This window comes from Chelonia mydas, chromosome 22 (genome assembly GCF_015237465.2).
Source record: "Chelonia mydas isolate rCheMyd1 chromosome 22, rCheMyd1.pri.v2, whole genome shotgun sequence".
Lineage (NCBI taxonomy): Eukaryota > Metazoa > Chordata > Testudines > Cheloniidae > Chelonia > Chelonia mydas.
In genome coordinates, this window is record NC_051262.2 from 16619872 (window position 1) to 16634003 (window position 14132).

Sequence of the window (14132 nt, forward strand, 5' to 3'; positions counted from 1 at the left end):
CACATGTGTACAAGGCTGCAGGTGTGATGGAGGTCTTCTCCATCTCTAACTGTTCTGGGGTACAGAGTCAGGTGGACACCCATGTAGATATACATTGTGTGCACACCCCCAACTCCCATAGTTGTTGGCACAGAACAATCAGCGTTCAGCGACAAGATTCAATTGTATCAGAAAGGCAGAGGTGGATTTTGGTTTTGCTGAAATAGAGACAAAAATGGATAAAAGTTTGCAAACATTGCAAAGGAGAAGGAAATCTTTTCCAAACCCCACACTTCTGTCCACCTTCCTTTCTGACAACTGACTTCTCCCATTGTTTATAGGATAGCACTGTCCAGCGGTCCCAAGCGAGATCCAGGCCGCACTGCTTGAGGTACTGCACACAAATGTAGCAAGAGTTGAGGCAATCCCTGCCCTGAAGAGTTACAGTCTAAACCAAGGGTTTTCACAGATGGGTAACTATGGCTCAGAGAGATTAAGCAGCTCAGGGTCACATAGGGAGCCTGTGATAGAATCAGGATTCGAAACCAGTTCTCCACAACCCAAGTCCAGTGCCTTAAAAATAAAACCATCCCTCCCACTTCATGCCTTGGAGTGCATTTCATTCCCATATCATCGTTGAAGGCCACTGCCATTCTGCAGATGCAGGGGGAGGGCTCTCTGACAGAAGCCCATTTGAGACGCGGACATTTTCCTAGAAGACTGCAAAATGCCTTCCCTCCGCCCCCAAACACACCTGACTGCTCTGTGCCAACCCCAATTCACATTTGTGCATTTCCTTAGAGTGCATTATCTGATCTGTCACCCTGTAAGAGGCTGGGAAAGGAATCCTTGGCTTCCTGGAGTCGCTGACTAAGGTCAGGCATGAGGGAGCCCACGTAGTTATTTTTGCAAAACCAACTGCTTCCTGAGCCCCAGCCGCCAAGCACATGAGGAAGCCCCTGCTGGAGCCCGGAGCATGGACAACCAGTACCCCAAGATGTATAGATCAGGCTGTTCTAGATGTAATGTCTCTGCCGAGCACTTACCCCTCCTGCAGCCTGTTCCTGAGCTAAGCAATATTACTGTAATAAACACAGACAAGCAAGAGGGGAAATAAGCACTGACTGCGTTTATGTGTATTTCCTCTTACGGCAGGAGCTGGAACAGGAGATGCTCGGATGGCTGGGAGAGGGGAGCAGCATTGATGATGCTGTTCGAGTACAGTACCTGTCTCTTGCCCCTTATTCAGGTGTGAATATTCTTTATTGAGATTGCTGCTGAGACTTGAGGGGGCGGACAAAAGGAAAAGGCCTACACCAGGCCATGCATCAGCTTAGGGACACGGGAACTACCAGACTCCACTGACAGTGAGCAGCACCAGCTGTTTCAGAGGAAGATGCAAGAAACACTATGACATCCCAGATGACTGGCTTGTCTTCTCAGTCAAGGGCAGACCGACACCACACCCAACACCAGGTGAAGCCCTGTTTCTCAGGGCTTCATTTGTTATTCGAACATAGAATTCAAAAATACAACACAGCTATTCCCCCATTCTCCAAGAGGCTGTCTGCCAGGGAGCCTGCTGCTCCAGCACCTACCACAAGCACCATACTGTTTCCTGTAACTCTCTCCACTCCAAATGAGCCACTTGCTGGCTTTATAGTCATCACCTGACCCCTTCCCAGCTGGGTCTGACCATCCCCTGCACCAGGCCCAACCACCTGCTCTTAAAGGGGTCTCCCTCAGAACAGGGCTGGCTGATCTCAGGGGGTTGCCCACACAGGAAGTTTTTCTGACCCACCCTCTGTCAGCAGCTGGCTTACATCCTGAAGCATGAGCGTTTTACTTTAAGCAATTGGGGCAGGGCTGTCTTTTCGCTGTTTGCCGCGGAGGGAAGGGGGTGTCTAAATTTTAGAATAAAGCAGTTGCTGTTGAGTATCACTTCAATGTGCAGTTTTGTACCAGGACTAAATGTGTCCACTTTTAATAAAGTTAGATAAATGAGCTTTTGTTCTACACAATATTGCCTTTGTTAATGCTTTTTTTTTTTTTAAAAAAAGATGGAAAGTGGAGCTAAAGCTCCCCTTAGGCTCCAGTTGCCTACATCCATAGTTTGTACTGCACCTAGCACACAGGGGTCCTGTTCCAGGCCTGGGGTTCATAGATTCTACTACAAACAAATACTGTCACCCTTGTATTGTAACATGGGACATTCTCATTAGTTATATCGATGTCTAATTCTTTACTGATTTCTACTAATCTCTTGGACACAATGAGCATTTGTGTAACACCATATTGGGGAGAGACTTTCCCCCTAGTGTCTCTGAATCACCATCAGTTGATATCCTGAAGCCACAGGAGTAATCAGTTTTCAATTTAAACCCTAGCTGGTGTAGCTCAAGATGCTAATGCAATGTACCTGTGCCCTTTGTTCTGATGCCATCAGAACTCAGTTGTGTTATAGGTCCCATAACAATACTAGGAGTCTCCATTTGTGGAAGTACTGAGGCTTTGTGCTTCCAGAACTGCGCATTTCTGGGTTTTATCAGCACTGTCCTGATCTTTAGCCAATTCTGAGTGTCTGTGGTGAGACATGGTGACAGCTGTGAAGTCCTAGTTAGTCATGGATTAATTATAATACCCAGGTTTCCTTTGGAAGCTTACTAACCTATTTGACTTCGATTTCGTGCAGCAGCAGATTCCACAGATTAATTTATTGATATCAAATACTACACAGGCATGATAAACTTCAACACACACAGGTTCTGCATGAGAGAAGCAAACTGAATGCTTCATAATTTCCAAGGAGAACTTCCTTCCTCTGTTGACAGAAGCCAGATATCCAATAATTAAAAAAAAGGGGAGTCCATCTGTCTGCAAAATGAGGGCACAGACTCTTCAATGACAACATATTTAAGGCTCTACTTAAGACATTTCAGTTCCCATATTGCAGCCACAACCCGTGATGCACTATCAATTAACAGCAGCAATAATTACAAACGGAAAACTGCAAACCTCAGAGCAGATAATGTGTTTTCATTAGATTTAGTCGTCATAGGAATCAAAAATAAAACCTATACTTCAGCTAATTAAACCCACTCACCATCTGATTAAGATGTGTTGTGATACCATGGAAAAGTACCAAGGAGTTACTGTAAGTAAACCCAAGTGGATATTAATATTATTTTCCCTATCACAGGGAATAATTGATCAGCCTAAAGGTTAACCAAGATAATTACTATGTATTGACAAACTGTCAATACTAAAACCATTTGCTTTATAGAGAAGCATTATGGACAGAGAATAGATTAAAAAAATTGGCCCGTTGTTACAGTCCCTGTAATCTCCCCTCTGCATGCGACTCCCACCCTGGTTCCAATGAGGCTGCACATTGGCTCTTCTAAACACATCTGGTTTCTGCTGAAATTTTCCCTTCCTTTAAAGAAAACGTTCATTTCATTTGATTCGCCCCCCCCAAAAGAAAACCATGAGAACTTCTCTTTTGTTAAACATGGGGGGGGGGAATTCTGTTTTTCATTGCAAAACTAAAAAACTTGCAGGAAATTTTGGAAGTTTAAAGAAAAACATTTCCAGGGGAAAAACAATTGGCATTTCACAGCCACCTCTGCCTTGAGAGTCATATCTGCAGGGCCAGCAGTGAAAGGTACCCATCCTTTGCTAGGAAAAGTCTAGGGGCGAGATTTTTAAAGGTATTAAAGAGCCTAAGGATGCAGACAGGTGCTAAATGGGATTTTCAAAGCACCTAGGTGCCTAACTCTCAATGGAGAACCTAAATACCTTTTATAGTCTGGCCCTCAGTATTTGGGCTTCCTCACACAGCCAGACATGATCTTGGTGCCATTTGTCCTGACATCACTACTAGAATACTGCGGGTACTGCCTGCTGCATAGGGATGGTAGTTAGGGACACTAAGTATTGTATCCTGAATTTAGCATTTTTCTGAAGTCTCAAAATCCAGTGGCTCATATCCTCACCCTGCCATCTAGTGTTTAGTCAGGAAGAACTCCCATTCATTTCAAAAGGAATTGTGCCCAAAGGCTGGGATCACAATACTGTTATTCATGACTAGCGACTTGCTTCTCAAGCAGCCCAGTTGAGTACAAGGCAACTAATTTGTGCAGCACAGCACTATCCAAGATGAGTCAAGGTCAAGTCTTATCTGAACCTACGAACAGCTGCTGTCCCTGACAGGGCTGGATTGTCATTCCAATACTCACACTGAACTTTACAGCAACTGTGGCTCTGCTTAGGACAATGAAACTATTTGTCCAGCATGGTACTATTCCATGAACAGGTGTGTCCAACTCACCCTTGGTTTGGAGGATGCCTACCAACACAAAGAGGTGGTGTTTGGAGGAGTATCCCTCTTGAAATGAGGCTACTCATGCAAACTCAGAATTATGAATTTGAATATCAGTTTAATATTCTCCAGTATCTACTTCACAGCCACGTTTCTATGAAAGTTGTTGCCACCAATCTCCTTTGCTGGACAATTCATGAAAAATGAAGACAGAGGGACACTGACACAGACAATTAAAAGCAAATTCACGTCAGTCATATAATTTTTTTCTGTTATTTACCCAAGTCTGTCTCAGAGCTTTGGGTTCCAGTTTTGGTTGTTACTGTGGAAACCAGCCTAATACTAGTATATAAAAAGAATGAGCTCATTAATTAAAGAAATTAAAATTTGAGATGGAACCTTGGGGAACAAAACGTGATAGGTTGTTCTCTATTTAGCTTCTTGTGTATTTAGGATTCTCAGTTCAAATATTCTGTACCAAGTAGCAGGAAACTAAACTTCGGATGTGTAGTTTGTCAGACTCTTCTGTACTTTACAACACCTGGGAGTGTTGCAGAGTGACAGCTCTTTCTAATGAGCACTAATTTGGCAAATGCTGAGTAACATGCTTCCCCAACACCACCATGAGAGACCAATAGATCAGCAATAGGTTCTCGGGGACACTGGACACAGACTGACAGAGTCAATATCATGCAAGTTGTCATAAAGGCTACTGAAAGGATGGAATTTGCTGAACTCTTGGTATCCATTGGGTATCAACTAAAAAAAGGTGATTGATCAGGTGAATTTGCCTGCGCTTGGACCACAACAGCACCTGAGCTGCTCCAGACTCAAGGGGAGAGTTGGGAATCCCCTTCCTTCTCTGCCCAGGTTAAGCATAGCTCCATTGGGAAGGTTTGTCTTATAGTTTGGGAAGGGGTTATCATAGCAAGGGTGGGCAGACAGCTGTCCAGCATCTGATTCTTTGTAGAAATGCAGCCCCTCCAAAGCAGCAGCCAACTAGACATTCCAATGGGTCACTACTATGTCTCCCTTTGTCCTTACATCCTACTGTCAGACCTTTCGCCCTCTCTCCACGGTTCCTATTTCATCTCTATACCCTATCTATTAAGGCCCTATTGGAGCATCCAGCAGGTTCCGGTCCATGGACTGTGTCCAGGCCAGTCCCATGGCTCAGTCACACTGGCCCTGGTGCTTAAGGAAATTCTTGTAAAGCAGATTCTAACCTGTGAAATGAAAATATAATTAAACTGTCAGGATGCAGTTCCTGGCCTTTCATTTGCTGAAGGGGTTATTTGCCTCACCTCATAACACACTTGATCAGCAACATACCCATAAAAAAACTAAGGGCGTGTTTGACAACATCTACAAGGTTTTATTGTCCGGTTTTCCAAAATATATTTTGCTGTTTCTTGAACATGGTCATTGAACCAAAGGCTGGGAGATGGATTTCCATTTGCTTTTCTCCCATTGCACTCAATCCTAATGGCACAAGCTAACCAGCATGAAGCCACAGGAGCAGCTCCTGAAGTGTCCATCCCTGGCTCAGGATATGTTGAGCTCCAAGATGGTGCCATTTTGTCCAGCATCTCCTTTCCAAATGGGGGGTGAAATGGACAGTAGCCATGAGACATGAGTGTGATACAACACAGCAGGTAAAGTTGCATCTTGGACAAAAGTGGATGGGAATTTAGGCCCTGATTTAGCAAAAGCCCTTAAAGCCCTGGCTCAAGTCCCGTTGACCTAGGCTCACATTTTGTAATGGTATTTAGGAAGTGCTGGGCTCACTGTTGCAACGCCTAACTGATTTAGTAGCCTAATGCATTTTCAAAAGTGATTTAGGCACTTAGGAGCCTTAATCCCCAAGACTTTGGCTCTTAAATGTCTAAACCCCTTTTGAAAATGAGACCTAGGTTCCTGAGTCAGCTATGCATTGCAACAGTGAGTGCAGCAATGCCTAAACACCATTACAAATCCAGGCCTTAGAGACTTTGTATTGTCTTTTAGACTTGTTCTTCACACTGGAGACATTCACTGTGACACTTGAGGAATCTGTGCATACAACATGAAATCTGGTTGACATTATGCAGTTATTGCCATGAAAACTGCAGTTTCCTGAACTCCTCTGTCTCTTGTGTATGTTCCCAGACCAGCGATAACAGCCAATCTTTAAGGACTGTCAGCACCAGAATAGGTCTTACCTAGGGAAAAGAGTAACTGCCTCCTAGGGGAAACCAGTTCTCTTCAATTTTCCACAACAAGGGGCTAGAGGTTTGTAGAAAAGAAAGTTATCAAGCAAGACAGACAAAAGCAGAAGATTATAAAAGGACTCAAAAGGGGAAGATTTCATGGAGAAAGACACAGGAAGTTTGGACAGCAGCAGGGAAGAGGATGACTGTCCAAGGTCAGAGGAAACTAGCTGGAGGGAAAAGGATCTACATTTCAGAACCAAGACGCAGACTAACAGGAGGATGCTGGACAGCATGAGACATCCAGGACCCTGGCTCAAGAAGTGCCCTGGAGTGGTGAGGAAACTGAGGCAGGGAAAGGAGTATGGGGTTTTACTGGTTTTGTAAAAATCTTTGCTAGCACAAGCAATATACAGACAGAACAATGCTGTGTTTGAGTCCTGTGCAAAGTCTTATGTGCTACACCTTATCAAGTGCCCAAGAGAGTTAAACTGTAACCCACATGGCTCACAACTGTGTGGGATTCTGGGAGAGGGCGTTTGATCGATCTACTGGAGGGCTGGGGAGAGTCAGCACTGGTTCCAGGGGGTTGAGCAATGGATCACATGGTCTAAACACTCAGGAAGGTGCAGATAGAGGAACTGCACCCAAAGGGTATGCCTAGGGAACCACAGCAGGGTCTATTCAGACTTTGGAGACTTAACACACATGGGATCCAGTGAGGAGATTCCCCCACAACAGTCTTGTGAGTGGCCAAGAGGGGGCACTTGACTGGATCTCAGATACTCATGAACCCTTTCCGAGTGGGCCCTGAAGCTTGAGTGTAGGACTTCCTTCTTTTAGACTGACTTAGACTGGTGTCATTTGGGCCCAGCCCTTGCTTCCTCAGTAAATTTTAGTTCTTAAACCCCTTCCCCTTGGCACTGCTCCCCCCAGGAAGAGCCCCATTTCCCAGCCTTGAGAGCTGCATACCATTCTGTGCTCGGTTACAGGGAGGGAGTGCTCCTCCATCCCCCACTGCACCAAAAGGGAGATCACTAAAAGCACGCCCCATTTGGCAGCCCTGGGCTCCTTGCATAGCACACCCAGAGCAGACATGCCTTTCCTGGAGGAGAAGGCTGCCAGTTTCTCTTCCTCTGCTAAGCAGCCAACACTTTTTTAATTGGATAATTTAAACATTATTGATTTTTGTCCTGCTGAGTGGAAATGAAGCCCCAACCTCAGGCAGATCAGAAATGATTAAAAAGTAGCCTCTCCCCAGACCACTATAGATCCTATCCTTCCCCTGTGTGGAAGGAGAAGCTAGGAGAGTGCACTGAATACGTGCAAGGTCTGGAGAGGATGCAGAAGCCATTGAGACTTGTTTCCCAGGAGCTGCATCACTAGACATCCCTTCCCTCATCTGCGATAATGGGGCTTCTTAGTCATTTGTTAGTGTTTGCCTGAACAGTAGGGGATTCAGAAATGGTAGCCAGGGTAACAAATCCCCACACAGAGAGATCAGGACACGAGGCTAGGCGTCTCAGTCCTTCAGCTTGCCAGAGCACACTGTGGTTGGAGACACAGCAGTCCAAAGAACCCCAGCTAATGTGGACAATTGCCTCTTGCAAACACACAAACACACTTTTCTAGGCACAGCAGACAATTGGAGACCCTGAATGACCCACCTGGACTCAACTCTCCCACTAGGAGGCAGCAAAGCGGGGACGGGACCAAGAGGCTCTTATACCCACCTTACGAGGGTTATTGCTAATAAAGAACAGTGCCAAAGGAGCCACCCACATGAACTAGATGCTAGTCATGCACCTTAGTGGCTACTGGAAAGCCGCTTGGATTCTATGGTGATGCACACACAGCAAGGACATGAACACATTTGCATTATGGTAGCAGTCAGTGTGTTAAGTGTTGCCCAAACATGTAAGACGACATGCGTCCTGCACTGAAGAGCTCAGAATATAAAGTAAGTTACAAATGTACAACAGAAGATAGATAATCAGCTATCCCCAGTTGCTTCTTGTCCTAGCTGTCTGACTTGGCTAATTTCTTACAGCATCACAGTGGAAGTGGGTCTTGAGGGATCTGAAAGAGAAAAGGGTGTTGAAGTGTTTTGCACATGCCTGCATAGATGATTATGCTGCAGTGTGTCTGAGTAAGTCTCCTTAAGAGTGAAGGCTCACCTACATTAGGCATTTTTACACCAATGACATTGATGCCAGTGCAAAACTGCACTAATGTGGCTTGAAATGGAGCTAAGATGTAACAAACCTTGGCTTTACACTGGGAATTTGCATCAGTCTAGTTATTCTAGACAAAAATCCCTAGTGAACCCTCAGAATGAGCCAACCATTTTTCCTTTCACTGGGTAAGCCAGGCTTCAAACCTACAGCCCACCCATAGATGCAGAAAGGCAGCACACTAGCTCCCATGGCCACTGAGGACTCAGCAAAGCTTATCCTTCTACAAGAAAAGATGAGCCAGATTGTAAGAAACGCTGCCAAAGTAGTGATGAACACAGCAGTGCCAGGAGTATAAATTTAAGGTGCAGTTTAATAGTTTCGCTATTGATCTGAGGTTGGTAATTCCACTTCTGACATTGGACACAGTGTAGCAGAAGGGAAAAGGGAGCTAGCATGTTGTAATTGAGGGGTTGGTTGTTGAAGGCAGAGGATTATTTGAATTGCAGTAGCATTTAGCTGTCCCAATCATGGACACAGAACCCCATTGGGTCTGAGGCTATACAAACCCAGTCCTTGTCCAAGGAACTTACAATCAACACATGGATACGGCCGCTTTGATACCATGGCAACTGGATGGAATTTAGGCTGCCTTACAGCTTTGGATGCCCTGGGTGCTCTTCATGGGATCTAGGACTGTGCTTTTTGTGAACCCAGCAGAAATCATACATGAAACTTCTGGCAAGTCACGCTGTGAGAGTGAGTTGGACCTCCTGAAGAGCATTTAAAGTAATAGTTTTCCAAATAGAGCAAACTGCATGAACTTACAAACTCAAAGCCTGGTCCACATTCACCAAAATATTTGTGAACCTTCCTGTGAATTTCAGGCCAAGTGACCCCATTTCAGGTGGAAGAAATTTGACCCTCTGTCTCACAAAACAAGCTCAGAACTTGGTGATTTCAAGTGAATTTCATTTTAAAATTTTCCAGTGCATCCAAACACCCTAAACACAGCAAATACCAGATACAAGGATGTGTATGCGCCAGTGTATCATCCATGAAACCTCAGAGCAGCTGAGAAATGAGATGGAATGCAACCACAAAGGAAGAATAAAAGATAAAGGAAGGACACCATTAAAAGATTAAGATAAAGTTAACCAAAGATAAAGGTAATATTTGGAAATTCTTATGGGATTCCTATTTTCAAAGCACTGCACAGACCGTAACTAGTAATTATATTCATATTGTATTAATTGGGCCCAGTTCACGGATGGGGGAATGGAGGTAGCAATGAAGTGACTTGCCCCGTTCCACAAGAAGTGTCAGTAGCAGAGCTGGGATTAGAACTTGGGTCCTTCCCGATTCCCAGTCCCGTACACAAACCACAAGATAGCACTGGAAAGAGACAGCTTGAGTACTCCAGAGCAGTGGCTCTCAACCTTTCTGAGCTACTGTACCCCTTTCCAGAGTCTGATTTGTCTTGCGCACCCCCAAGTTTCACCTCATTTCAAAACTACTTACAAAATCAAACATACAAAAGCAACACAGCACATTACTGAACAATGGCTGACTCTCTCATTGTTACCATATAATTATAAATCAATTGGAATATAAATATTGTACTTACATTTCAGTGTATAGTCTATAGAGCAGTATAAACAAGTCATTGTCTGTATGACATTTTAGTTTGTACTGATTTCACTAGGGCTTTTTATGTAGCCTGTTGTAAAACTAAGCAAATATCTAGATGAGTTGATGTACTCCCTGGAAGACCTGTGTGTCCCCCCCGGAAGACTTGTGTGTCCCCCCAGCAGTACATGTACCCCAGTTGAGAACTACTGCTCCAGAGCACTCCCCATCTTGCCAGTCTCCCCTCCAATCTTCTTCCTCTCGCTTTTCAATGCGCTTGGAAACAAGTTCTAGTTAAGGAAGACCAGAAGAGTCATCTCTTGTTCAACCACGACTGGCAAATTTAAAGTAGTCCTGTAGACTGTTTTGGGGGGACTGCAAGTGTTCCTCATACAACACCCAAAGTAACTGAAGTTAGGCCATTCATTTGTCACACACTCCCTTAAAAATACAAATCAAAGCCAGAACTGGAGCATTTTTCCATCTGGAATTTGGTTTGACTCCCATGTTTCAATACTGGATCATGTGGGCTTCCGCCCATCCCACAATGAGTTTCTTGGAAGGTGGTGCATAAGGGGAACAATGTGAGAACAAAGAGCACAAGTTAGGAACTCAGTTGCTCATTACTTGGGCTGGATTTCCTGTGGTGCCAAGTGCCAAAGGGAATGGGTCTCTCTGTGCTAGTCACTATAGCCTGGGGATTGCTGGCCCACAGCCATTGACTCCAATAACTTTGCAGTTTGATTACATGCACCAGCACGGAGCTCCTAGCCACCTTGGAAGGAGGTGAAAGAGACACAGTGACAAGGGTGGGTTGTGAGCATAAAAGTCGACTTTAGGAGGAAAGCAGTGACAGGAGAAGGAACCGCTGGATTGGAGGTGGCGCTGGGCAGCCTTTGTCCCAGATTTGGGGGGGGGGGGGGTCACAAGCTCAACCCTACACAGCTAAAGCAGAAACTCCTGCCCGATGGGCGGCTGGGGGAGAGCAGCAGTGGGGAGGATGGTTTCCTTTCCTGTAGCAAGGTCACGGACCAGGAAGTGAGGTGTTGCTAGTGAATGTGTGGCCTCTATGACAATGCTACATTCATTGGCGGTCCCTCACTGGCCAGGGTACTGTTATCCCAGGTTATTTACAGAGCACCAGGAGCACTTCACAGACAGAAGAAGATGACCAATCCCTATCCAGAGGAGCGTTCAGTTAGGCAACCCACATAGGCTGATATTTGGTGTGAACCTCAGGGTCACCAAAAGGCCCTGATGTGCCAGGCATCACAGACACTGAATAGATTGAACTGGGCACTTGGCTGCAGTCTGCCAGACACCCCTCTTGTGTAACAATAACAAAACATTTGCACTTGCACAACAATTTTCACCAGAGGACTTTAAACACTTCAGAAGCAGATGGCTCACAACACCTCTGAAGTATTTTACTGGCCCCATTATATTGATGTGAACACTGAGGCCCAGAAGGGTGAAGTAATTTTCCCTGAATCATGCAGTCAGTGAGAGCTAAGAATATAGCTCTGAATCATAGCCTGCAAGCTCTAGCTCTTAGTTCAAACTCCTCCACCCAAGCTAGGAATAGAATCAGGAAACCCAACCCCTGGTCCCCTTCTATAGTCTCTAGACCACACTCCCCTCCCCAGGAGCCACATCTCAAGACTCCTGGCTCCCAGTGCCCTTCTCTAGCCACTAAACCACACTCTTTACTAAGCTCATCTTCTGATGAGACAAACAGTTGATGATTTAAGGTCGTGGGAAATGAGTAGCACAGGCTGCAAGGGCAATGATCAGAGGAAAGTGCTGCACAGTAGATTATTCTTTGTTTGAACCACAATGATGGTTAATTGCTAGACTTCGGACCTGAAGACAGCAGCTGCCAAGGAATAATTTTATTGTACAACATACCTGGCACTGAGAAAGTGAAGCAGAGTAGCAGCTTCTGCCCTGTAAAATGAAGCCATACTCGCCTTTGGAAGGCTGGGGTGGGGGGCAGGTTGAAAGAGATGAATGGGCAGAGGAAAGCAGAGAAGAGACAAAGATTAACATGGAGGAGGTGAGAAGACAAGAATGATGAAGGAGCAAGGCAGGGGAGAGGATTCCTGCTAGTTCCTCCCCGTACCAGTCACATCTTAGCAAGTGCCTCCTGCTGGACTGTGAGGGGATAGACTCTCCCCAGCCTCTGGTTTGGGAAGCCTCATTGATGTGTCTTGTCATCATTCCTCAAGATGAATTTTTTTTAAACTGCAAAATCTCAGAGCTATTAACCTCAAAAGAGGTTTAACATATGGCAGAGCAAGTCTCCCTCTTACCCTAATTATAAGGCTTGCAGTAATGGGGATGTCTTTTAAGTTACAGCTGCTGTGCTTTTGGCTTTTCGCTAACATTACATCCTATTAAAGAGCTACATTAAATGCATACAAATTGCCAGAACATGGAGAGCTTCAGACCAATGAGGGGATGCGTTTAAGCAGTAGCAGAAATATCCCAGGGTCACGCTCACCCTGCTGAGAGCACCGTATGAGCCAATCAATCAAACGCCACTCATTAATTAACTAATTCATTAAATAACTTTTTATATGAAGGCTCATCAGGGTGGACTATTGTATTGACAGCAGCATCCTATCAGCACTTAGCATTACCAGTTTTCCCTTTCTTCCAAGAACAGTTCAGCAGGGTCCAGAATAAGCCAGAGCCAGGGTGAGCATACACATTTCCACTGGTGAAAGGTGTCCTGACCCACTTGCCAGGGCCATTTCAAAACACACCCTTCCTTCCTAGTCAGGCAGCAACTTCTTAGCCCAGCAGGTGCATGCTTTGCTGCAGAGCAGAATCCAGTCGGCAGGCCCCCTTAGATGGTAGGCTCTCTCCAATGAGAGGTAATTGCTTTGCAACCAGTCGGGAGTAACTTGCAAGAGGGAATTACATTTGCTGGGTGATTGCAAGGGGGTCATGGAGGGGACTCCCCACTAAGGCAGAAGCAGAGTAAAACTGAATAGAGCCTTTCTCTAATCCAGCCAAATAGAAGCCAAAACACTCCCAGCCCTAAAGCACTTCCCCTTTCAAAAGGGGCTTCTGTCTGCCAGCCCTGCTGACTCAAAGCACACCCCAGTTCTCACTGGCAGGGTCCCCCATCCTTAGAGCCATACCTTGCACTTTCAAAAGCCCCAGATCTGCAGTTCTATTGATCCAGCTTTAATTCACACCTGCTTGGGGAAGAAAGGGGCAGAATACAAGAGCAGACTGCCTAGGACTTACCAGAGCAATGACAGCTGAGGTGCTTGCTATGGAAGGAAGAATTAGTGGAACAAGGTGGATTTTTGAAGCAGCTTTCACTTTGTGGGGAACTTCCAACCACCTCACCTTTCCCAGTCTCACCCACTATGCCACCCACCCCCATTATATAACTTTACCCCCACTCAGCCCTCCTTGGCTGCAGCTGCCACAGCTGAGAGTGCTTAGCCAAGATTGCAAACACTGCTCTCACCCATGAGGGGGTGGGGAAAGCACCACATTAACAATAATACTCGCCCCTTAGAGAGGGGCTGAGCTGTGCAGGGATTAATGCATTAGTCTTTTGGCTTTGGACAACTGTGCTCAAAGGTGAGTCACAAGTGAAAGGAGTTTGCTGGGACTCATGCCTCTTTTTTTTATTTTTCCACATCGTAAAGTCATCCCATCATGTCATAGTTGATTATAAGTAGAAGTATGTGCGGTGTATGGAATTCAGAAGGCCAGATGGAGTTCCACTGGCAAAATTCAATGCCTACCAATCTTGGGATAGTAGCAAGGGTTTGGCTGCAGGTCCCCCTGCAGAGCTGAGAACAGGACTGGGAAAGC

General features: G+C 45.5%; 1 long non-coding RNA gene across 1 annotated transcript in view; it reads right to left on the reverse strand.

Annotated features, from left to right (window-relative positions):
- Positions 1–13661, reverse strand: part of LOC122463529 — a 56766-nt gene extending 43105 nt beyond the window's left edge. The window contains exon 1 of the long non-coding RNA XR_006286975.1: positions 13551–13661. This is a non-coding gene — a long non-coding RNA (uncharacterized LOC122463529). The remainder of the gene's footprint in view (positions 1–13550) is intronic.
- Between the last annotated feature and the right edge of the window lie 471 nt (positions 13662–14132).